General features: G+C 43.6%; 1 long non-coding RNA gene across 3 annotated transcripts; it reads right to left on the bottom strand.

Moving 5' to 3' along the window:
• Positions 1–8,419: 8,419 nt before the first annotated feature.
• LOC129152156 (uncharacterized) lies at positions 8,420–14,719 on the bottom strand. Of its 3 annotated transcripts, XR_008558885.1 has the most exons (4): positions 14,282–14,719; positions 13,133–13,226; positions 12,700–12,941; positions 8,420–9,235 (listed from the first exon to the last, which is right to left on the bottom strand). It is a non-coding gene; the product is annotated as an uncharacterized LOC129152156 (long non-coding RNA). The 3 variants fall into 3 exon arrangements; XR_008558890.1 differs by lacking the exon at positions 14,282–14,719 and having other exon boundaries at positions 12,700–12,897; positions 13,133–13,690; XR_008558884.1 differs by lacking the exon at positions 14,282–14,719 and having other exon boundaries at positions 13,133–13,689.
• Positions 14,720–23,199: the final 8,480 nt, after the last annotated feature.

Genomic DNA, 23,199 nt, shown 5'->3' with positions numbered 1-23,199 from the left:
CCATTAACACGGTAATAATAATAATAATAATAATAATAATAATAATAATAATAAATGTATTATCTTGCTTATACAGTCTTTCTCAAGACTGTTATAAGACAATATATGTAAAGTGACCAGATTAGTCAATTTAAGATGTATATCTCTCCAGCTCACAAATACTCATCCTATATATTTAATAGAATAAAGTCAATACAAACTACAAAACTCAAAATTTAAATAAAATCTGCAATTGAAACAGACCACTTTTTGATGTTCTTATCTTAGAATTATGGGTACATTTGCTGAAGCTGGATTGTGCTGTTCCTCAGGCCCAGGTTTTGCTGAGGCTCTGAGCACAGGCTATTTTCTATTTGACTAGGTGCCCAGTGCACGAATTCGTGCACCTTGAAAGAAACTGTGGGCCATGAGGCTGAGGTGGGCACAGGTGTGGGTCTTGGCCCACCCTCTGCACCCCCACCCAGCCCCTCCTGCCACAGCCCCCTGGTCTCTCTTGCTGCCACTCGCACGCGCTGACAGCACTGGCCCTGCTCACACCTGCTGACAGTGCAGAGCAATTGGGGCCGGTGTCATCAGCAGGTGCAAGTGGGGCCAGTGCCATCAGCGAGTGTGAGTGGCGGCTGCTGCCCCAATGGCCCCTCAGGAACTGGGGGAGTTGGAGAAGCCCTCAGGGGCAATCAGGGCTAGCAGCTGCCACTCGCACCCACTAATAGCACCGAGCAACAGCTTTCCAGGGGTAGGAGGAGAAGCCCTGAGGGGCGATCAGGGCTGGCAACCGCCACTCACACCCGCTGAGGGCACCAAGCGATCAGAGCTGGTGCAGGGTGCTGGCAGCAGGTGTGAGTGGCAGCTCCGGTGCCGGCAGCAGGTGCTAGCTGGGCCGGCGCCAGCAGCAGGTGCGAATTCTGGGCAGGACTGTGGCACACGGGAGCAAAGAATTTTCAGTAACCACCAGAGGCTTGCCCCAATGACAGCGATCAGTGCCCTGCCTTGGTCTGGCACCCCCGCTCACCTGCATTCCCTGGTGGTCAGCACATGTCATAGCAAGCAGTTGTTTGGTTGTTCCACCATTTCATCTATTTGCATATTAGCCTTTTATTATATAGGATAAGCCCTCACTTGGAGATGATGCTATAAACTGTGCAATGCTCAGTAAATGTAAGAGATCACATTAGGTGTGATTGCTAGTATTATTGTACACCCAGTTATCCTCCTACCTATCTCAGAGCTCACCCTATGCATTCTTCTCCCTCCATGCAAAGTCAAATTTACACAACCCAGCTGAGTGAAGCTTTCCCTGATTCACCAAGACTGAACTCTCCTCTATGCTGCCACTGGAGTCAGTCCTTATTCCCATCATTGCCCATTCTAAGACTTTAGACACATGATGAAATATCAAGCAATAGAAAGGATGGCTATTCCCCTGCTAACTCACATCAGACTGAAGAATTGGATCAGATTCTGTATTCTGGACCACGGATTAGGAAAATAAATTCATGGTCAAAGCCCCTGTGTACATTTGCCCTGTCTCCACCCCAGTGGGCAGCCAGAACTGACCTTTCATAGGAGTTCGTGAACATCCCCTCCCAGGAGTGCATTCAAAAAAGGAACTCAATGAACAGTGTTTGTTTAACTGCCTGGCTATCCAGAATTCCTAGAGAAATCAATGACAGACAAGCTTGCCTTAGCACATCTTAATGAGGTGAAATCTCACTAAAAAGATTAAATGAGCAAAGAGACAATTTAATATCCAGGGTAGAGACTAAGCTGAAATGGAAAATAAGAGAAAAACAAAAACAAAAAACCTCCCGGCATGCTCTAAGATTGAAGCTGTCTAGATGGGAAATATAGTGTTTTCAAGCCACTATGAAAATGGAGAGGAAAGATCATTACTGAGACCTGCCAATGACCGCATCTGATGTTCAGTCTCCGCCAGAGACTGAATGTGAAATTGTGGTGAAGGAAAGAGGAAAGATAGAAGGTCATGTTTCTGTAAACCCCTTTTCCTAGGACTGTCCTGGTATAGAGTGGGAAGGAGGGAGAGAGAAGCAGGAACAGGGGGGAGGGGCAGGGGAAACTTCTGGGCTCTCCATGGACATGCTCAGGTAGTGATAATGGAAAAGCTTTAGGGTCTCCAGGACATGAATGGGATGAGGAAGAATAGGATGAGGCATTTTAGCATTTATAAAATATAAGTTCTGGGAACTTCTTGTTATCTTAATCAATGCATAATTCTAAGAGTCACAGAGCTAAACTAGTTTTTTTTTATTTTCTTTTTTCCAAAGCAGCCCCCTCTTCTCCTACCTGTAGGGAGCGGTTATAGGGTTAAGCCTCAGACTGACCTGTTGGTAAAGCCAAAAACAAGTCCTAGCTTAGAGGGCACAGCCCTCTTAACATAATTAAGCTTGATCTTGTGACGCTCCCTAGATCTTTCCTGGGTAGCTAATGGGCTGTGGGAGGTACAGCAAGTGCTGCCAAAACAAGTGAAACTCAACAACATTGTATATTACCTTGTTTACCTCTGACTAAAATAAAGGCTCAGCTTGCAGTCTGGATCTGTTCTGTGGTCTCAGCCAGGCACAGAAGATCCACCTAGACCCAGCTTATTCTCTTTGTCTGTCTTTTCTTCATCCTTCGCCGCCCCCCACTACTCAGGCTTGCCGAACCCTTGGCTTTGCTGGCACGGTACACCTACCCCTAGTTCATCTCACTTCCTAATCTCCAGAGCCATCACATTCAACTCTTTAGCTTATTCTTCTTATTTTCACCACCTAATTTCAACCTATAATAGCTGCTTTTAAATATATATATATATATATATTTCTTATTGATTTCAGAGAGGAAAGGAGAAGGAGAAAGAGATCAAAACATCAATGATGAGAGAGAATCATCAATTGGCTGCCTCCTGCATGCCCCCTACTAGGCAATGAGCATGCAAACCGGGCATGTGCCCTTGACCTGAATTGAACCTGGGTGCCTTCAGTCCATAGTCGGATCCTCTATCCACTGAGCCAAACCAGCTAGGGCTACAATAGCTGCTTTTTGCTGTTTCTTGATTTTGCAGTGATAGACAGTATCTTCATTTCCTCTAAGGGAGACAAAGGTTTGTTTGCTTAGTGTCCTATGAGCTGATGATTTCTTCACCCTCAACTTCTGCCAGACATTTTCTAGAATGTCAAACACATCAATAGTTTATCTACCTTTTTCCTTAGGGACATTTCTCCTGCAGCCCAAGTCACATGCTCCGGTGTGGAGTGGGTCCACCTTGGCCAGCTGCATAGCAGGCAAAAAGCCTTCTCCTCTTCATTGCCTCTCTATTCTCAGGAACCCTCTGTTTCCTGGATCTCGGGCTTTATTGTATACTAGAGGCTCATTGCATGAAGAGATTCGTGCAATAGACCTTCCTTCCCTTGGCTTCCAGCACCAGTTTTCCTCCTTTGCTCTGGCAGAGTCTGCTGCCTTTGTGCATACTCTGGCCAGAGTCTGCCACCTTCATCTTTGCTGCATACTCAGGCAGGAGTCTGCCATCTTCATCTTCGCTGCCGCCAAAGTGCCGCTCCTATAGATCTCTTCACCCCCCGCCCTCCCTCTCATAGCAAGTGCCCTGCCCCGCCTGGCCACTCTGTGCCTGGAACAGCTGGGCAGCCACCATCTTTGTCCTTCTAATTTGCATATTCCCTCCTGATTGGCCAGTGGCCATAGCGGAGTGATGGTCAATTTGCATGTTTCTCTTTTATTAGTGTAGATTACCTGCCTCTATGCACCAAAAGAGAGCCCAGAGGCAATGAATCCATTGATATCTGTGTGTCTCAAGTGTTATTTCACCCTCGGACTTGATTTATAGTTTTGTTGAGAATGTGATTCCAGTGAGAATTCATCTCCTCAGGATTGTGAAACATTTCTCTACTGTCTTATATCTGTGATAGAAGCATTTCTCTACTGTCTTCTATTTGCCAGTGTTGCAATTAAGAAGCTTGATGCAATTATGATTCCTGATCAGATGCGACCTGCTATTCTTTTCCTGTCAGGACTTTTAGAATTCTCACTTTGATGATAATTTTCTGATTAATTTTTCATGTCATGACTTGGTGTGTGTCTTTTTCTTCATTCTTTTGGGCATGAAGTGGGCCCTGTTAATCTGGGAGTTTATGGCCTTCAATTAATGGAAATTATTTGTTCTATGGGATATTGAATGGAAAAATGTTAAAAATTCTAGATTCCAATGACAACCTTTTGGAAACTAATCTCAGGAGTGACATTCTATCTATTGGCCATATTCCATTTGTTAAAGGCTGGTTAAATTTGGGATTACATACAATTACAAGGAGAGGGATCATTGGGAGCCATCTTGGAGGCTGCCTACCATATCCTGCTTAAAAATAAACAACAGCCATAATCTCTTCACTTCTGCTCCTCATGAGAGTGAAACTGTGTTACCCGGTGGCAACACAGGGCCTCAATTCTGATGTGGAAGATTTCCCTGAGATCTCCTAAGGGCAGGAGGAATTTTGTTGGAGAAAATACTTAGTTTTCTTTTCCACAAATAAATGTTTACCATACTTTCTGGGGCAGAGAATGAAGAATAAAAAAATGCATGCATAAATATTGTGAAAATCCATAGAGTTTGTATTGCTATGGAAGACTTTTATATTCCAGAAAAGTAACTACAATAATTCTAAAAGATGACTTTATCCTACTAAGAGTACTTACAAGAAAAATCACCAATAAGAAAATTAAGGTAAAGACTAATGAATCATTCAACTAATTTGAACAAAATATTCATTTGTCTTAATAATTAAGGTATGTAAACATAAAAGAGTGCTTCTCCAAGATTATACAAATCAATGAATCAAAATTTATTTTCACTTTACCAACAGAGACATTCATTATAAAGGTGATTACTCAAACTCAAATGCAGTTATCTTATTTTTCAAAGAAAAATCCCAAAATTCAGAGAACTAAAACTGGAGTTTTCAATGCTGTTTATATAACTTCATTTCCAGTAAGGAGAAAAATTAAATAAATTATGACACATTGAACACAATCTAGCTTGTTGTTAACTTTTTCTCACTTCTTGAATTGATTGTGCAACTATATCATAACTAGCTTTCCCCTCAGTGCTGCATGATAGACTACTTATTAAATGTTCCCTCATTCCAGGAAGAATGCATTTTGAGGCTTTAGATTCAAGTGTATAATTAAACAGCTGTCCTCACTTCTAGTTGTGCGTGTCTGTGTCTGTGTGTGTGGTGTGGTGTTGTATGTATGGGTATTATAAATGTGAAGTACTTTATATTAGTCTTCACATAAAAAGTTACCATTGATTGTTAGGTTCAATATATGAGCTATTTTGGGATTAGTCAAGGGTTAGCAAATGTGACATTCTCTCTCAGTATCAATAGCCCAGTTCCTGTTATAAAATTCCACTCAAACTCCAACAGACAGAAATTGACCAGCCCTGGAAGCAGTTATACTGGTATGTACGGTACAAGAAATGTTGACCATGCTATGAAATTCAACTTTCCTTATGTTCCGATGGAGCATCTTACTCACTGGTATTATTTTCAAAACAAGGCTGAAATATTATTTCAAGATACATGTGAGTTAAGGAAATAATGTAGATTTACTTAAAAGAATAAAATTTGCATGTTTGAGAAAACAGGCGTTTTTCAAGCTACTATACTATGCCTCCTATCATCCTAGGCATAATGGGAAAGGAGTGATAGAAACTATAATCCAAAAATTCATTAGTGAGACACAGCACACACAAGAGAATTCCACAGCAATATAAGCTATTCAATGTCTAGTCCCCAAACGCATAATCCTTTGAACTATGAAACTATGGAAGCACAATTCATGTTCTATTCAATATATCATCAGTACCTAACACTGTAATTGGAACATAATAGATGCTTAAAAGATGGCTAATGGATGATGAATAAATCATTAAGTGAATTAATAAATAAATCTGTAAGTGAAGTAGATGCATGGCACAGCGTGCTATGGGAGTTAAATAGAGCAAGATACTCCTGTAGGCTAGATAGGTCAGAAAGCTATATTTAGAAGAGATGCATGCTATATGTACGTATCCCCCCCAATATTCATGTGGTGAAACCTAGTCCCCAGTGTGATGATATTTGGAGGTGGGGCCTTTGAGAGATGATTAGGTCATGAGGACAGAGCTGTCAGGAATAGGATTAGTGCCCTTATAAAAGAGACCCCAGAGAACTCTTGTCCGCCCTTCCACCTCATGAGGACACAGAATAGCTGGCTGGCAATGAACCAGGAAGCGTGCCTTCACCAGACAAAACGTCTGCTGGCACCCTGGTCTTGGACTTCACAGCCTCTAAAACAGGAAGAAATAAATGTGCACTGTTTATAAGCCATCCAGTTCATGCTATCTTTGTTACAGCAACCAGGACAAGCTGAAACATGGGATTTACTCAAGTCTTGAAAAATTAGAAACACTTTGGTTGGACAGAAAGTAGGAATGACATTTGTCAAGTTGTTTTCCAGAGAAAATACAACCTTCCTAGTCTTTTTTCAAATAATCATGAAGTCTTATACTTCTTTCACTATTTTATGATCTTATTGCTTTCTTTACAGATATGAATAGGTGGTCTACTAAATGGTTACTTGAACTGGGTTAATCCTGCTTTCTCATTGCTTATCTGTGTGAGTGTAATGAACTTATTTAATTTCTCTATCTCAAATTGTGACCTCTGTTCTAGGGATACTAACAGAACTTTCTTAATGAGTTGCTGGAAAGATGAAAGGGCATATGATAGAAAGGGCTTATGATATAAAAACACACAGTGAGTGTTAAATAGGTGTTAGCTATTTTGGCAGAAACAGCCACTCGCCACAAAAATCTGCTCACCTCCTCCCATGCTATAGCATGGACTACACTACATGATATACATGCTACAGCACAGCTGTAATTGGAAGGGGGCTGTGCAGTGAGACATATCCGAGCTTTCCTGCATGTAGGTGTGACCAGGTGGCTAGTTCTCACCCATGGAATGTGAGCAGAAATTATATGTCCCTTCCAACACAGAACATTAAGAAAGCACACACATCTTCTCCAGGCTCCCTTTCATTCCTTCTCTCAGCTGATCGAGCCCAGCCATACAAGAATTCATTAAGCCCTAACCGGTTTGGATCAGTGGATAGAGCATCGGCCCATGGACTGAAGGGTCCCAGGTTCGATTCCAGTCAAGGGCATGTACCTTGGTTGCAGGCACATCCCCAGTAGGGGATGTGCAGGAGGCAGCTGATTGATGTTTCTCTCTCATCGATGTTTCTAACTCTCTATCCCTCTCTCTTCCTCTCTATAAAAAATCAATAAAATATATTTTTTAAAAGAATTTATTAAAATATTTGTTATTCCATGAGGCCTAAAATAACTTATCACTGATAAGAATTAGTAAAAACACATCTTGCCACTATAAGTAGAGAAACTTTTCAGCATTTACACTGGGTTACCTTAACTCGTAAACCATCAATGGAATAAAGCTTAGGTATCTTTTGGCTTTGCTTTCTTAAGCAAGATAGGACACAAAGCCACAGTGTTCATTTGTGTCCTAGGATAATTCTTGGAGTCAACACAATTAGAGACCTATTCAGTAACCACCAGGTCAAAACAGCAAGAAGCATAGCCCCCTTTTTTTATAAGAAGGAGGCTGGTACTTAAGAGAAATGCATTTTCTCACAAAGATGGTAGCTCCAAGTCCAACCCAGTCAGCAGAGTTGGTTTCCTTCTGAAGCCTCCGTTCATGGCTTATAGATTGCCATCTTCTTCCTGTGTCTCCACATGACTTTCTCTCTGTACATGTCTGTTTCCTAAGTTCTTTTTATAAGGATACCAGTCGTATTGAATTAGAACTCAAACTAATGACCTCACTTAATCTCTTTAAAGACTCTATCTCCAAAGATAGTCACTTACTGAGTTATAGGGATTAGAACTTGGAATACAAATTTTGAGGCACACAATTCAGCCCAAAATACCATGTGACCTACAAATGGCCAAATTCAAGAACTGAAGTACTCACTCTACGAATAATATTATCTTCTCCAAACTTGTTGGCATCCTTTCTACTATGCTTCAGATAGTAGTGCACCTATTCTCCTTCAACATTAATTGGATGGAACTACCACTCTCTCTCTCAATGGTTCCAGTATCTAAATTTATTTTTGCTAACATGTCTATGAAAAATGCCTCTTTAAAGCCACTTTTGGAAACTGTGGATACAACTGATAGCCTCAAAACAGTAGAGTTTGTTTGCAAGCTCAGCACACAAATTCTTGGTGCTCTCTACAGATGTGTCACTTGTCACAAATAACAACAGTTATGCCCAGAGTTCAGGGTCCCCAATAATCAACCACTAGGGAGCCTTTTCTCCGATGCAAAAGCAGAGTCTTTATTCAAACCCGGGTTTGGCTCCCAGCCTCCTCCTGACGCAGCAGTGGGGCCAGAGAGCGAACTCCGGGGGAGTGATGAATTATAAAGGGTTGGACATTTGGGTGGGCTTAGGGAAGTGACGTGGGTTACAGAGATTGCCTAATTTGGACTGAATCTACTTCTCTACATTCCTATTGGCAGGTTCATGCAATTGTTACATTCTCGCGGTTTTCTAAGAAAAAGGAGTCTGATACATAGTTACACAGGATGGAGGGTACAGTACATTTTGTGCTGTCCTGCTCTGCCCTTTCATTCCCCCCTTGTCTTGGGACACCCGGCTCAATCATGAGACGGTTTGCATTTCTACTTTGTCTCTTACTTCTGGCCAAGGCCTTTAGTACTACAGTCCCCAACAGTACTGTCCACAGCGAATTCCAGTTCCTCTCCTGCAGGTGTCGAGATTCCTCCTGGCCTGCGTGGAGCCCAGGCTAGGGATCTCACGGGTGAGGCCGCTGGTTGCCAGGATCCAGGCCGTTTCCTGGTGCAGGAGCTGGGAGTGGTGTAGCCAGGTCTGGACGCCATCTACTTCAACAGCCGTGGGCGTGCTCAGGATAACAGTGTAGCATCCCTCCCAGGTTGGGGTGAGTCCTTGGGCAGTGACCTTCTTTACCCATACCGAGTTCTTGGGCTGGAAGGGATGTACAGGGTCCGCAGTGGGCACTGGCAGAGCATCACGAACAAGCTTATGGGTGGCTCTCTGGGTATACTGCAGAGCCTGTAAGGACTTGAGTAAGGGAATGGTTATGAATTCCAGCTTTCAGTTTCTTCCTGACCCTGGAAAGGAATCGGCAGGGGGAGGTCTATCATATATGATCTCTAAAAGGGGGAAACCCCTACCGGTAGGGGGTACACCTGGCCCATAAGAGGGTGAAGGGCAGGAGGTTGGTCCAGTTTTCACCGGTTTCTAAGGTAAATTTAGTTAAATTCTTTTTTTGAGTCTCGCGCATGCCTGTCCTAAGGCTTGAGCTATATTTTGAGATATCTTGGCTACAAAGGCGGGGCTGTTATCTGATCCTATGACTACTGGCAGCCCGAATCTAGGTATAATCTAGCAACTATAGAGGTAGTTTCTGTCCTAGTGGGGTATGCTTTAACCCAACCCGAGAAGGTATCTATGAGAGCTAGCAGGTACTTGTACTCTGATGCTGGTGGCTTAATTTCTGTGAAATCTACCTCCTAATGCTCTCCTGGGGAATTTCCAGGGGGACCTTCTTACCTTGCTTAGTATTTATCTGTGCATAAACTATACTTCTAGTGACTATGCTTTTAATTATTTTATCTAAGAGTACCTGCCTTGCAGAAGTTTAGAAGTCTTGGTGACGCCAAGTGGATAGCCTGGTATAACTGGGTAACTAACGTCCAACCTATAGCCTCTGGGACCAACAGTCTGTCATCTGGTAGGGTACACCAACCATCTGGTCCTTTAATGGCTTGCTTCTGTTCTGCCAATTCCTCCTCTTGTTTGGTGTAGGAGGGGGTCTACATAGGTCCAGGTACGGCAGGGTTACTAAAACTTGTAAAGGCCCCACTGGTTTTTGGGCGGCTTCCTTGGCAGTTTGGTCTGCGGCTCTATTTCCTCTGGCTTCAATTGTCTTCCCTTTCTGATGTCCTTTGCAGTGCACCATTGCTACTGCCCTTGGGAGCCAGATGACCTTTAATGTGGCTAAAATTTTTTCTTATTTTTAATGTCCTTTTTCACTGCAGTTGGTAACCCTCTTTTCTGGTGGATGGCACTGTGTTCCCATCGGAGGGCCTGGATTAAGGCCAAAAGCTCGACTTTTTGTGCCTTGGTTCCCCTATTCAGGGACTGCGCCCAAATGGTGTGGTCCAGGGCGACTACCGCTGCTCTGCACATCGGATGCCATCCTGAACATAACTGCTCCCAACCGTGAACAGTACCTTGTCTGGTGATGATAGCGGGACATCTGTCAGGTCTGGGTGAGCCGTTTGTACTGCGTCTGTTACCTCCGTGCAGTCATGAATGGGTTCCTCTGGGTCATCATCTGGAAGCAGGCTGGCAGGGTTGATGGCCAGTGTCTTATGGAACCAGATGCAGGGCTGGTCCAGGAGAAGAGCTTGGCACTGGGTGATCCTGGTGTTTGATATTTATCTCTCTGGAGCACCTCGAAGGAGGGCCTCCACACCATGGGGTGTTGTCAGGGCTAGTTCCTGGCCCAGAGTCTGCTTATCTGCCTCCTTCACCAGCAATGCTGTGGTGGCCACTGCCCAGAGGCACGCTGGCCACCCTGCTGCCACGGGGTCTAGCCTCTTAGGCAGATAGGCAGCAGGTCTCTTCCAGGGACCTAGAGTCTGAGTGAGAACCCCTTTGGCAATGCCCCTTACCTCACTCACGTAGAGGTGGAAGGGCTTCCTGACGTCTGGTAAGGCTAGGGCAGGTGCTGAGATGAGAGCCTTCTTTAGCTCCTCAAAGGCCCATTGTTCTACTTCGGTCTAGTTCAGTGGCTGCGTTCCCCCAGTACTTGAGTCTAGAGGTTTAGCAATCTCTATGAGCCCCGGTATCCACAGGTTGTAGTATCCAACTGCCCCTAAGAATTCCCGCTCCGTCCCGCTCAAAGGATATGATGGCAGTCCAAATAGTTTCTGTAGGAGGTCACGTTTACACAGGGGGTACAGGCATTCTGGTATGACCAGAAATGAATGAGTTACCGTGTTCTTTCTGAGGTCCATAGTCCTTTTTTATGTCTAAGGAAAACAGGCAATTTGTCCGGTGGCTTCCTGGACTGCTGTTTTCTTAGAGGTTATGAGTCCCACCGGCTCTGTCAAGACTGAATAGGCTGTTCCAGTGTCCACCAGGAAACTAACAGGTTTGCCCCCCCACTTGTAAGGTTACCCTGGAGGCTTAATGGAAAGGAACCCCGGTCCTGTCAGTCCTTTTCCTCTAAGTTAAAGACCCTTGGAGTCTGAGTCTCCCCTTTCTGCTTCTCTAGCTAACCTGCCAGGACATTTTTTCTTCCTGTGCCTCTGCTTCTTATAATAGGTATACTAATTCCTTCCTATTTGCTGCTGGCTTTTTCTTCTTTCTAATATTTCTCTGTTTTTTTTTTATTATATATATAAATTTTTATAAATTTTATAATTTCAAATTAGTCTTTAAACCTTCTTCTGTGTCTTTCAAAAATGCATAACTATGCCTCAAATTTTTTATTATTTTAAAATATTTAGAAAAGGCAGAGGGAGAAGGGAGCAGGCTCAGCCATTTGAATTTCAAACTGTCATATTTTTTTATAGATAATAATCTCAGATTCTGATAAGCCTGGAAAGGGGAATTTCTAGCTGCCGCCTTTAAGCCCCCTATAGAACACGGTGAAAAGTGTCCAAGGAGTCGCCGAGGGTTCTTGGGTCTTATTGGGGCGGAGGGGGTCACAAGGGAATTTCCCTCCTCATTGTTGCCTCTAGCTATTTAAAACAACCCCTGGAGGGGATAGACACTGGGTGGGCAGAGGCAGGGAGCGCAGCGCGGGTCCCACCGAGGCGTTTTCATCTGGCAGTCCACTCTCTGTTCCCACTGGGAAAAGCGCTTGCCTCCTACTAACGAAAGTGGCGTGGGGGAACCGGTGACCTCTACACTGTAATCAGACTCCCTGACCTTTCTGAAAAGCCACTCTGCTTGAGTGTGTTTCTATTAAAAATTACTGATTTTAAAATTATAACTTAAGAGTTGCTACACACACACAAGGACCAAGTGGCCTACAAAATATTTTCCTTTTCTTTGAAAGGTTTTACAATGTACATTAATCACATCAAACTTAATGACCAATTGAGACAAACAGTTCTGATACTGTTCCTCCACCACTGATTAAGACTGGGTGGTGGCAGGTGTCAGAAATAAGATTCATTTAGGTTTTGAGTTTGCTGGGCAGACTTGGTGACTTTGCCAGCTCCAGCTTTCTTCTTATAGTTAATTTTAGAATGTGGTCTCTGCTTTAAATCTCTTTGGACTACAATTGTTATAACTTTATATCTTCACATTAATAAATATAGACAGAAATGTTGTTAGGCAGGCCGATTCCCCCTCTGACAGAGAGAAAACACCCCTGGGAAAAAAGAATCCCAGTGGCCACTCGGGGGGGTTGCTACCTGTCAGAGCACTCAGCCTTCAACAAATTAAATGTATTGTTTTTTCTTCTATATACGAACAAATAATTATAACCAGGCAGACAACAAAATATCAAACAAACATCTGTCCTTATATCATTTCAGTAAATAAGTATTCTTACATTCTTGGGATCTAAGCAGATAACAGAAACACTGCCTCTAAGTCCCCTGATGGGGGCCTCCCTTTCTTATCGTCGCTTTTTCTGGCTTCTGCCATAGGCCAGTGGGCGGGACCAGTGTGTTGAAGGAAAAATCATCCTGCAGTCCGGCTCGGGGAGGGACAGGTTACACATGGAGCGTTGTTTCAGGAGAGGCAAAACCTTGATAAAAGCTCCGTAATTCAATCACACAGTCAAAGGTTAAACTGGAAGGGAAGAACCACTCAATGTCCTCTAAGAGGATTTTAACAAACTGATAACAAACTGACAAAACCTTGACAAATCAAAACTCAATAAATAATATATACATATAGGGCCCAATTATGATAGAAAATATAAGACAAAAAGACAAAACAAACAGTCCTGATACCAACATGACAAAACACAAAACAAACACCTGTTGAGAGGGAGAGCCTCCAGCCCCTTCTGGGGGGTCCCTCTCTCCTCTCGCAGGGGGAGATTTCTTGTGAGCTGAAAGCCTGGATGGCCTCCTGAAAGAAAATATTTTTAATCCAGTTACAGATGCTATTAGGATCAGGATGAGAGAGGAAGGGAAAGTCCAGGTTATGTCCTCTATGAGGATCCTAATAACTGAAAACAGTAAGTTAAACAAATGGTTAACGGAGTCTATAAAGAGTTAATAGTAACTTCAGCCTTAGTTCCACGTTGGACTATGATGTCACAGGCAGGGGCAGGGCCTGTACATCTCTCCGCCCTGTGAAGCTGTTAGGGGAGTCTCCCAGCACCAAAAGAGATAAGGAAGCTGTAAATAAAAGTTCTTTTGTTCTTTGAAATGTTATAAATGGATACTTTTAAATCAACCTTAGAACTTTAAAATTCAATTTAATACAGTAAATTCACAAATCAGAGCAAACTGAAACCTTCATTTATACAAACAGAGGAATTTTTATCATCTAAGTGGGCTTATTCCCTCTCTGACGGAGAACAAAGGACTCTTAAGAAAAGGTGTCTCAGCAGCTGCTAAAGACCTTTGTATTCCGCCATAGCAGGTCCGCCCTATCTTTAAATAAATTAAACAGCAGAAAGAGATAACAAATATTTTCACATTTATATTTATATACCAAACAGTCTGAGTTTTTGACTCCTACTAGATATTTACCAGAGTTTAAACAGTCACCTGATTAATTTGCCTGAGGAAGCTCTATGGCCTTGGGGGGGGGGGGGGGGGAGGAATTAAGCTCCCTTTTCCACTCACTTGGAGTGAACTGAGTCTATCCCATAATGTCCGTCCAGTAAGTCCACAGAAGTCCACAGAAAGACACAGAAACCAAACAGACAAAGACACTGAAAAGCTGGACGATGGCCCTGTGCCAACTAGCGGGAGCGACCCGCTTCGTCCCTGAGTTTTGAGGGGAAGCCACTCCCCTCCAGACGGGGGTTTTTACGCCCCTCCAGACGGAGAATCAGAGCGTCCTCTGACCCTCCTACCCAAGGTCCACCTGTGCGTCCACTTAGACCGTTTTTGGGCAATTCAGATTTGGCTTCAGAAGCGAGCTCGCGCAGAACAGACAATACAGACACTTACCGCGGTCAGTCAGCAGTCAGACTCTTCGGATCGGGTCCCTCGTGGGTATTGGGGAACCCCGGGCGAGCCCCCAAATGTTATGCCCAGAGTTCAGGGTCCCCAATAATCAACCACTAGGGAGCCTTTTCTCCGATGCAAAAGCAAAGAGTCTTTATTCAAACCCGGGTTTGGCTCCCAGCCTCCTCCTGACGCAGCAGTGGGGCCAGAGAGCGAACTCCGGGGGAGTGATGAATTATAAAGGGTTGGACATTTGGGTGGGCTTAGGGAAGTGACGTGGGTTACAGAGATTGCCTAATTTGGACTGAATCTACTTCTCTACATTCCTATTGGCAGGTTCATGCAATTGTTACATTCTCGCGGTTTTCTAAGAAAAAGGAGTCTGATACATAGTTACACAGGATGGAGGGTACAGTACATTTTGTGCTGTCCTGCTCTGCCCTTTCACCATTACTTTCTTTTCCTGCCTTAATGAAGAAGGAAGCTGTACCTGCCATGAAGTGTCTTCGCTGCTTTGTTCTGAAATCACAGACAGGCTCTTTCATGGGGGCAAGGTTTTGAACCCCAGCCTATTTGTGTGGTTTTGGTATGGAGTAGGCTGAATACAAAAATGTCTCCTGCACAGATATTCTCTGGCTTACAAAGAGCAATGAATCTTGAAGGACTTGATTTAAAATGGGGCAGAAGTTGCATGTTTTTGTAAGAAAAGTAAATCATATTCCCAGAACAATCGGAAGGGGTAGCGTTCACTTACATCTTGGCTCAGCTAGCAGCTATCTGGGCCCCCATGGATGAGGTAAATCATTTCATTGGAGCTCTGCAGGCCCTTTTATGGAGGCTGCCACTGGACAACCGTGGATTCCATTGGCCAATGGGCCACATTGCAAGAAGAGATTGGAATCAGAAATTTATGAAAATCTTCCAATGCTGGAAGAAGCATTTCAGCAGACTTCAGTTGAAAATGATAAAAATCTAGTCATTTGTCAAAAGTCTGCAGACACTCAGAAACACTACAAAAGTCTGCCAAAAATTACTTCTGTTGAGATGGAAAAAAAGATTCATAATTCTGTTCTTGCAAGCATACATAGCATTAATTATGAAATTTCTAGAAAAATTACCTGCATTGATTTGAGGACAAAGGAAATCATGTATTTAACAACAAAAGGAAGATTCTTAGAACTACCTCATTTTGCATAAGACAAACTGCCCTTACATAACAAAGACTGTAATGAAACATAATGAAAATGAATGCCCAGTTTGCCTCTTATTCCTTTGTAAGTCAGAATTTTCAGCAGTTATTCTTATGAAAATAAAAGTCAAAATCAAATAGTCATCCAATATACCTGCATATTTCTGCTTCAAGAAGCTCTCTCTACACTCTTCACATCTCATTAAAACCAAACCAAACAAACTGATATTAGTGCAATTTAGATCTCTTTCAACCATTTTACAGAAGTAGATATAGTTTTGTTAAGGGAGAAAAGAATGAAATTATAACCCTTAATAGATATTATTTCTATTCTTCATTGTGAAATAAGTTTCCAGTCAATTGCTTTCCTTGCACTAGAATGCCAGGATCATCAAAACAATTCCCCACCCTCACCAAGACTACATACCAGAGAAAAAAATTTACCAAAAGGAATCCAAATCACCAAAATGAGATTTAGGTTAATTCTGAGAAGTGAATGATAACTGTAAAGTAAATTTTATAGAAAACATTGTGTGATTGTGTAAGGGTGTTTACAGTTTTTTTCTATTCAGGGATTAAAGTTTTCATCAGATTCACATATCAGTTTTAACTTCCAAAGAACAGGATACACAGAATAAGAATACCTACTGATAGTCCAATACTTTATCTATAAAGGCTTTGACATAGCTATGGGTTTTCTGGGCCTCAAATTCCTTGCCTGTAAACTGAAGGTGTTTATATACTTAGTATTTATTGAATGGGGCTTTCCATTATCCCTCCATTCTAAAAAGCTTCTATGGACATATAATTTATTGAAATATTAGTTTGTGTTTAATTCTCATATATATAAAAAGTCAGCATAACAAGATGAAAAGGGCAGCCTTGGAAACCAGACAATTAAACCAGGCAATTAAAAGTTCCCTAGGCTCTCAGTGGATAGAGCATTGGCCTGCGGACTGAAGGGTCCCAGGTTTGATTCCGGTCAAGGGCATGTACCTTGGTTGTGGGCACATCTCCAGTAGGAGGTGTGCAGGAGGCAGCTGATCAATGTTTCTAACTCTCTATCTCTCGCCCTTCTTCTCTGTTAATAAATCAATAAAATATATTTCTTTAAAAAAACTTGCCTAGGCTATTTCATTTACTAGCTGAACTGAACATTTTACTTAACCTCTCTAGACTTCAGTTTCTCTACTTATAAAACTGAAAGATAGTAGTATCTACCTACCAAATTTTTTGTTAGGATAAATGAAAAGCAGAAATCTGCTGGAACTTTTAATTCTAGCAATACATCATGGCTATAATCCAGAGGTGGGGAGTTGCCAGCACCCAAAACTGGACCTTGTCATACTCACCCAGCCTCTCATCATTCTTCAATCCTAGAGCGTCTTCATCAGACTGCTGCTGTGTGAAGCATAGTACCACGGCCATGCTTGATGACAGAAAATAGCAGCCATGGAAAGATGGTCTCTGCCTCACTCCACTTTCCAAATCTCAGGTGAGTGCATCAAGTTGGTGAAAATAAATTATATTAAGAACCCCAGCTACTGCAAAGGATTTCATGCAGAGTTTTTGGGGTTTTTTTTTTTTTTTTTTTTTACTTTTCTAACCCTTACAGTAGACCAAGGCACACAACGCCTCATAGGCACCATGCTCATTGATTGTCCTAAGGGAAAGGGAGGGAGGGGAAGCCTTATTTTACTAAGGGTAGAGACGGTGGAAGCTTTGAAGGGAAGGGGAGGGGAAAGCTTTCTAAGAGGGAAGGATGTAGATTCCCACTTAGCAGCTATAACAATGACACCACCTTGGAAGAAGAGTCAGACCATCTGCATTAGGTCCCACTTCATTTCTGAGAGACATTAAGCATATTTAACCTCGGCAAATGCCAGCAATATCCTCAAAGACATTGATAAAAAATTAATGAGGTGATAGATAAGAGAATAATTATTGCAATAACAACAAAGCTATTGAATTGCATTGAAGATCCATCTGAATTTCCAAGGGCAGGGTATGGACACTGTTCTTGGTTATTCCCATGCGTGGTGCCTGGCCCAGAATTAGATGTCAATGCATGTTCATAGATTATACCAATCAGGAGGTACAATTCTGTTGTAAATGATAATGTATAGAAATCTGAGGATTAAGGGATGAGAGAAAGAGTAAGAGAAAGAAATCTATATATATATAAAAGGCTAATATGCAAAGTGTCCCCTCGGAGTTTGACTGGGAGACTGGGAGTTTGATCGCTTGCTATGATGTGCATTGACCACCAGGGGACGGCGCGGAATGAAGGAAGTTTCTGATCGGCCCTGATCACCACCAGCCAGGCCTAAGGACCCTACTCATGCACAAATTTTGTGCATCAGGCCTCTAGTTCTTTTATAAAAATCATAACAGAAGGGACATCGATTTTTGTCTCTGTGGAGACTAGATTTCACCTTAACTAGAGGAAGATGTCTAAGTATTCAGTAGTCCTTCCAATGAAGAGCTTTAAGGATAATGTTGGCTTTTAATATTACATCACTACTCAAAGCTTTTAGGCTTCTTTTCTGTCTACGTATGTATTCAGGTATTTCATAACGTTCTAAATCTCTTCATGAATGACAACCTTGTGCCCTTCAGAATTGATAGGAAAGAGGTATTATCAGTGTGTTCTTTTTCTACATTAAAACTGTTATTTTATCTACAATTGAAAGATATCAAGGAACCCTATGAGCCAAGGAAATTTCTCTATTGGTATTTTTTTGTTTGTTTTTCTCCCTAGGATCAAACAATGTGCCAAGTACTGGGCAGTAAATGGAATAAACAACCATTTCCTGAACCTCCACTATGCCACACACTCTGCTGTGCTTCATACATAGGACAACTTTTTAAAAATACTTTTATTGATTTCAAAGAGAAAGGGAGAGAGAGGGCAGAAATATCAATGATGAGAAAGAATCATTGATTGCTGTCTCCTGCACACCTCCTACTGGGGATTGAGCCCACAACCGGGGCATATGCCCTTGACCAGAATTGAACTGGGACCCTTCAGTGCGCAGGCTGACACTCTATCCACTGATCCAAACCAGGTAGGGCTACATAAGACATCTTTAAAGAGACAGAGCCTCCACATCCACTGACCTATTAGGGCCACACTACCACAGTTACAGTTGTCACACATCTCCTCTAAGGTGCACTGTTCTCACCTCTAAAAGAGCAACATTCCTTAACCATTCCATAGGGCTGCTGGGATAATATGTTCAAGGCAAAATGTGAAAAGTATAAAGCACTTACTACATTGAGAGACTATTAAAACTGAGCAATTTTGTTGAGTGTTAATTATTAGAACAGCCTATTGATATTATAAGATAAACATTTTTATATATAAATTTGAATATCTGAAAATAACTTTGATGAATTTTCAAAAATCTAGCATGAGAAATCAATGAAATGTCAGAAAATACAAAATAGTCAAATTAGTATGGTAAACAAAGTCAAGAATTAGAAAAAAATTATATAAATTTATACTTGAAGAAAGTCTATACCCATCCTACAAACATCTTTTAAAATTAGCAACAGTTTCTACCTGCCTCTTAAAATGTAAAGGATTTCTCACAATAACTTCTATGGGTATTTTTACTTTGCTTAACCTGATAAAGCCTCATGTCATCTACATAATATAACTCTAAAGAGAGAATCAAATTACTTGCATTATAAACTTCAAACTGGGCAGACAGCAAAATCAAATTTGGCTTGTCTACAAAAATTATAAGTCATGGAGTTGAATTTTAAATTACCAAACTTTCTACGTTAGTGTCTCTTGAAAGTCTTCTCCAATAATAATAACAATAAAGATCCAACGGTAATATTCACAACAAATGATTTTCAAAATAGGACTTGTCAATCTCTGAATGACAGACTCTCTGTTCATTATATCCAACAATCTTCCTAGGTTATGATGCCTGCAGAGGAAATAATATTACTCACATTATTTAGGGTAGGTGTTCATTATAGATTTAAAAGCGATGACTTTAACATGGAAGATAAACAAATAATGTTGTTTATCCTATATAATAAAAGCCCAGTGACCAGAAAGACCAGAGACCAGAACCACCACGGCCCCTTGCCGGGCTGGCCCCGCCCCCGAACAAGCAGTTAGGGGTGATCAGGAAGTCAGGCGAGCGGCTAGGGTTGATCAGGCAGGCAGGCTAGCGGTTGGGGGTGATCAGGCAGGCCTGCGAGCGATTGGGGGGATCAGATAGGCAGATTAGCGACTGGGGGGATCAGGTAGGCAGGCAAGCGGGTGGGGCGATCAGGTAGGCATGCAAGTGGTTAGGGGCAATGAGGCAGGCAGGCAGAGATCAATTACCTCAAAGAGGGACACCCAGGCCACAGCCTGTGGGAGGGATGCTAGGTGGCTGCGATGGAAGGCACTGGCAGCAGTGAACGCTGCAGGGCGGTGCTGGTGCCACGGCGGCTCCTGAGTGGGCATGGCGCCTGCAGCCTGGCCTAGGACCCAGGTTCACAGCCTCTCCCTGTGGCTTCTGTAGGGCTGGACTGCCACTCCTCCTGCTATGATGCCTGGGAAGATCCCGAACCCTTCCATGACTGCAGGCTCTCTGCCAAGGCTCGCCCCCCTGGCCGGACTCCCCAGCTCAGCCCTGACTGCAGAGGAGCTGAAATATGCTGACATCCACAACATTGGGGCCATGATCACCCCTTTGCACTTCCTGGAGGTGAAACTGGGCAAGAGGCCTCAGCCTGTGAAAAGTGAGCTAGATGAGTAAGAGGAGCAGAGGAAAGGTGCTGGGAAAAGAACAAAGTGGAGGCAGCCCCATGCCGGAATAAGAAAAAGGAGCAGACAGAGTTTCTGCAGCGGGAATCTGAGTGGCTGGATCTTATGAATGTGGAGCTGAAAACCCAGATGGAGGAGCTGAAGCAGGAGGGGCAGCAGCTCATCCTGATGCTCAACTGGCATGGCCTCACCAGCATTGTCAGGACCGACAGCATTAAGACCCCCAACTCAGAAGGCAAGCCACTAATGGAGCAGCTGGAGAAGAAGTGACCATGGGCTGGAAGGAGTAAAAGGAGGAGGAGGAGATGAGGAGAGGGAGAATGAGGAGGGTCCCAGAGGGCTCTTCCTTGCTGCATGAAAAACTCTTCAATGAGGCTCAGCACAGACAGCATCGGCCAGGCTTTTTTATGAAACTCAGATCAGCCACACCAGGGGAAGAAACCCAGGCTGATGAACCCAGGACCAAGTGCTGAGACCAAAGTAGTCCTGAGGGGGTCAGGCTGTTCTGCCTGGGGCCACGCATGCAGGAAGCAGGACAGAGGCGCTGGGCTGGAGAGACGCCCAACCAGGCTGCTTTGGTCACTTCTCCGGCCTCTCTGCCAGGGCACCCACCCAAAGGACCTCCAAGCAGCCATGAAAAGCCATGAGTTGCAACCAAAATTAGGCTGAGTACGGAACTCAGAGTGAAACTACAATCTGCCTGCCCCCAGCCCTGACCCTGACCCTGACCCTGATCCTGACGCAAGGCTGGAGAAGAACAGTGTCAGGCCCTACTGTACCCACCCACTGTGGTCCAGCCCAGTCCTGCCCAGAGTGGCAGCCAGGGTGCAACCTCACTGGCCCTGCTGGAGTTGCTGTGGGCACAAGGCATGGGCACCCTTCCAAAGCATATTCTCACCAAATGTTTACAGACTGGCTGTCCTGACAGGGCTTTCAACTGCACGTGTTTTTTATACTTTCTTTGCTTTTAATATTTTTTACCAAAAAAAAGAAAAGAAGATTTTATACAAGCAATATATAAGTGGATTTCTATAATCACTCAATGTGATACAGTATAAATATGCTATGGTTTGTTTGTTATGAACAGACATTCAGCAGTTATGGCTGTTGTGTGTAACTCCTAAGTACTGTAGTCTCTGGGTGTTTGGTGGTGGCAGGGGCAGAGTGCAGTGCATTTCCATCCTGGTAAACCCTTCATAGTACTCAGTTCTGTATCTCTCAGTAAACATTATTCTTACTTGGAAGGAAGGAAGGAAGGAAGGAAGGAAGGAAGGAAGGAAGGAAGGAAGGAAGGAAGGAAGGAAGGAAGGAAGGGAGAGAGGGAGGGAGGAAGGAAGGGCGGAAGGAAGGAAAGGAAGGAAGAAGGAAGGAAAAAAGAAAGAAAGAAAGAAAGAAAGAAAGAAAGAAGAAAGAAAGAAAGAAAGAAAGAAGAAAGAAAGAAAGAAGAAAGAAAGAAAGAAAGAAAGAAAGGAAGGAAGAAAGAAAGAAAGAGAGGCCCAGGCCACTGACTGGCGATGCTGTAGCAAGTGTGTGGCTAGCCAGCAATCACCCCACAGAGGGAGGCCCAGGCCAGCCAAGCCATCACACCCCACGTCTGTCACCTGCAGAGGGAGGTAACTGGTGGCAGGGGAGGGGGGAGCAGCACTGGACAGATGGCAAGCAGTGGCAGCAGCGGGGGCTGGGCCAACTGCCTGCAGCTGGGGAAAGGAAAGCCCCAATAGGCTCTGATCTCAAGCCGGTCTTAGGGACCCTACCTGAGGGGTCCCGGTTTGTGAGAGGGTGCAGGCTGGGCTGAGGGATCCCCCTGAGTGCATAAATTTTCTTGCACAGGGCCTCTAGTCTTCTATAACAAACTAGAGGCCCAGTGTACAAAATGCATATAACAAACTAGAGGCCCGGTGCATGAAATTTGTGCACAGGGCATTCCCTAAGCCTGGCCAGCAATTGAAGTGCTAGTGTCTGGCATGGAAGGGCAGGTCCCAGCTGACCTCTGGGCCCTGGGCAGCAGCTGGGCCCCTGGGCCCCCATGCACCCCCCTCCACCTGAGTCATCGGGCCCCTGCCCAGCTCCCTCAGTGCCTGGGAGCCAGGCAGCAGCCCCACCCCACTTGCCACCACTGCTGCTTGCCATCTGCAGGGCGATCAGGCTCCACTCACACCCGCCTTGGCCTGGTGCCGCCTGCTCACCTGCTCCACCATTGCGCTGTGGTCCCGTTCTCATCAGGGCTCATCAGGGCTGGCAGCGCCTCCACTGCCACCCATTGTCAGCACCATGTCGCCGACGATCACCATGGTTCGCGCCACCCCCAAGTGATCAGAGCATGTCATAGCGAGCAGTCGAACTCCCAGTCAAGGGGACAATTTGCATATTAGGCTTTTATTATATAGGATGATGATAGAGGAAGAAACAGAGATTTCAGTAAGAATTCCAAACCATGGTCCAGGATATCAGAAAGAGAAGGAATTTAAGAATGGATTTCATTAAAGAATTACTGGTCTACCTCTATTTTAGTTTTATGTTGTCATAAAGAATATTTCCATATGGTTGCCTACTGGGTGTCCTCTTAAAAAGTTTCTTTGTTTCAATCATGTGGGATTTTATTTCTCTCCCAACAATGTGAAAAAGAATGTAGTTTTCACAGGGCTCCTTTTCTTACTGCCTCTTTGTTTAAAGAATCTACCACTACAAGGAAAATCAACACAATGAGAGTATGAAGCTTTGAAAACTAACAAAGTTTTCAGTAAAAATAGTCGCTTTTCTCGAAGACTTTATTCCATGCTGATAGTTCCTGAAGCCCCATGTTAATTCCTTCCTTTCCTTTGAATGTACCAACTTCGTTTTCCTTTCAACCTCTGTGAGGTGGTTTACAAATAATTTGCTTGTTTGCCTGCAGATCAATTCCTCACCTCCCCCCCTGCCTCCACTCTGAGTTACATGGGTGGCAACATCCTTCCAACC

The sequence above is a fragment of the Eptesicus fuscus genome, chromosome 2, assembly GCF_027574615.1.
Source record: "Eptesicus fuscus isolate TK198812 chromosome 2, DD_ASM_mEF_20220401, whole genome shotgun sequence".
NCBI classification, from domain to species: Eukaryota; Metazoa; Chordata; class Mammalia; order Chiroptera; family Vespertilionidae; genus Eptesicus; species Eptesicus fuscus.
This window is presented reverse-complemented; position numbering and strand designations above follow the sequence as displayed.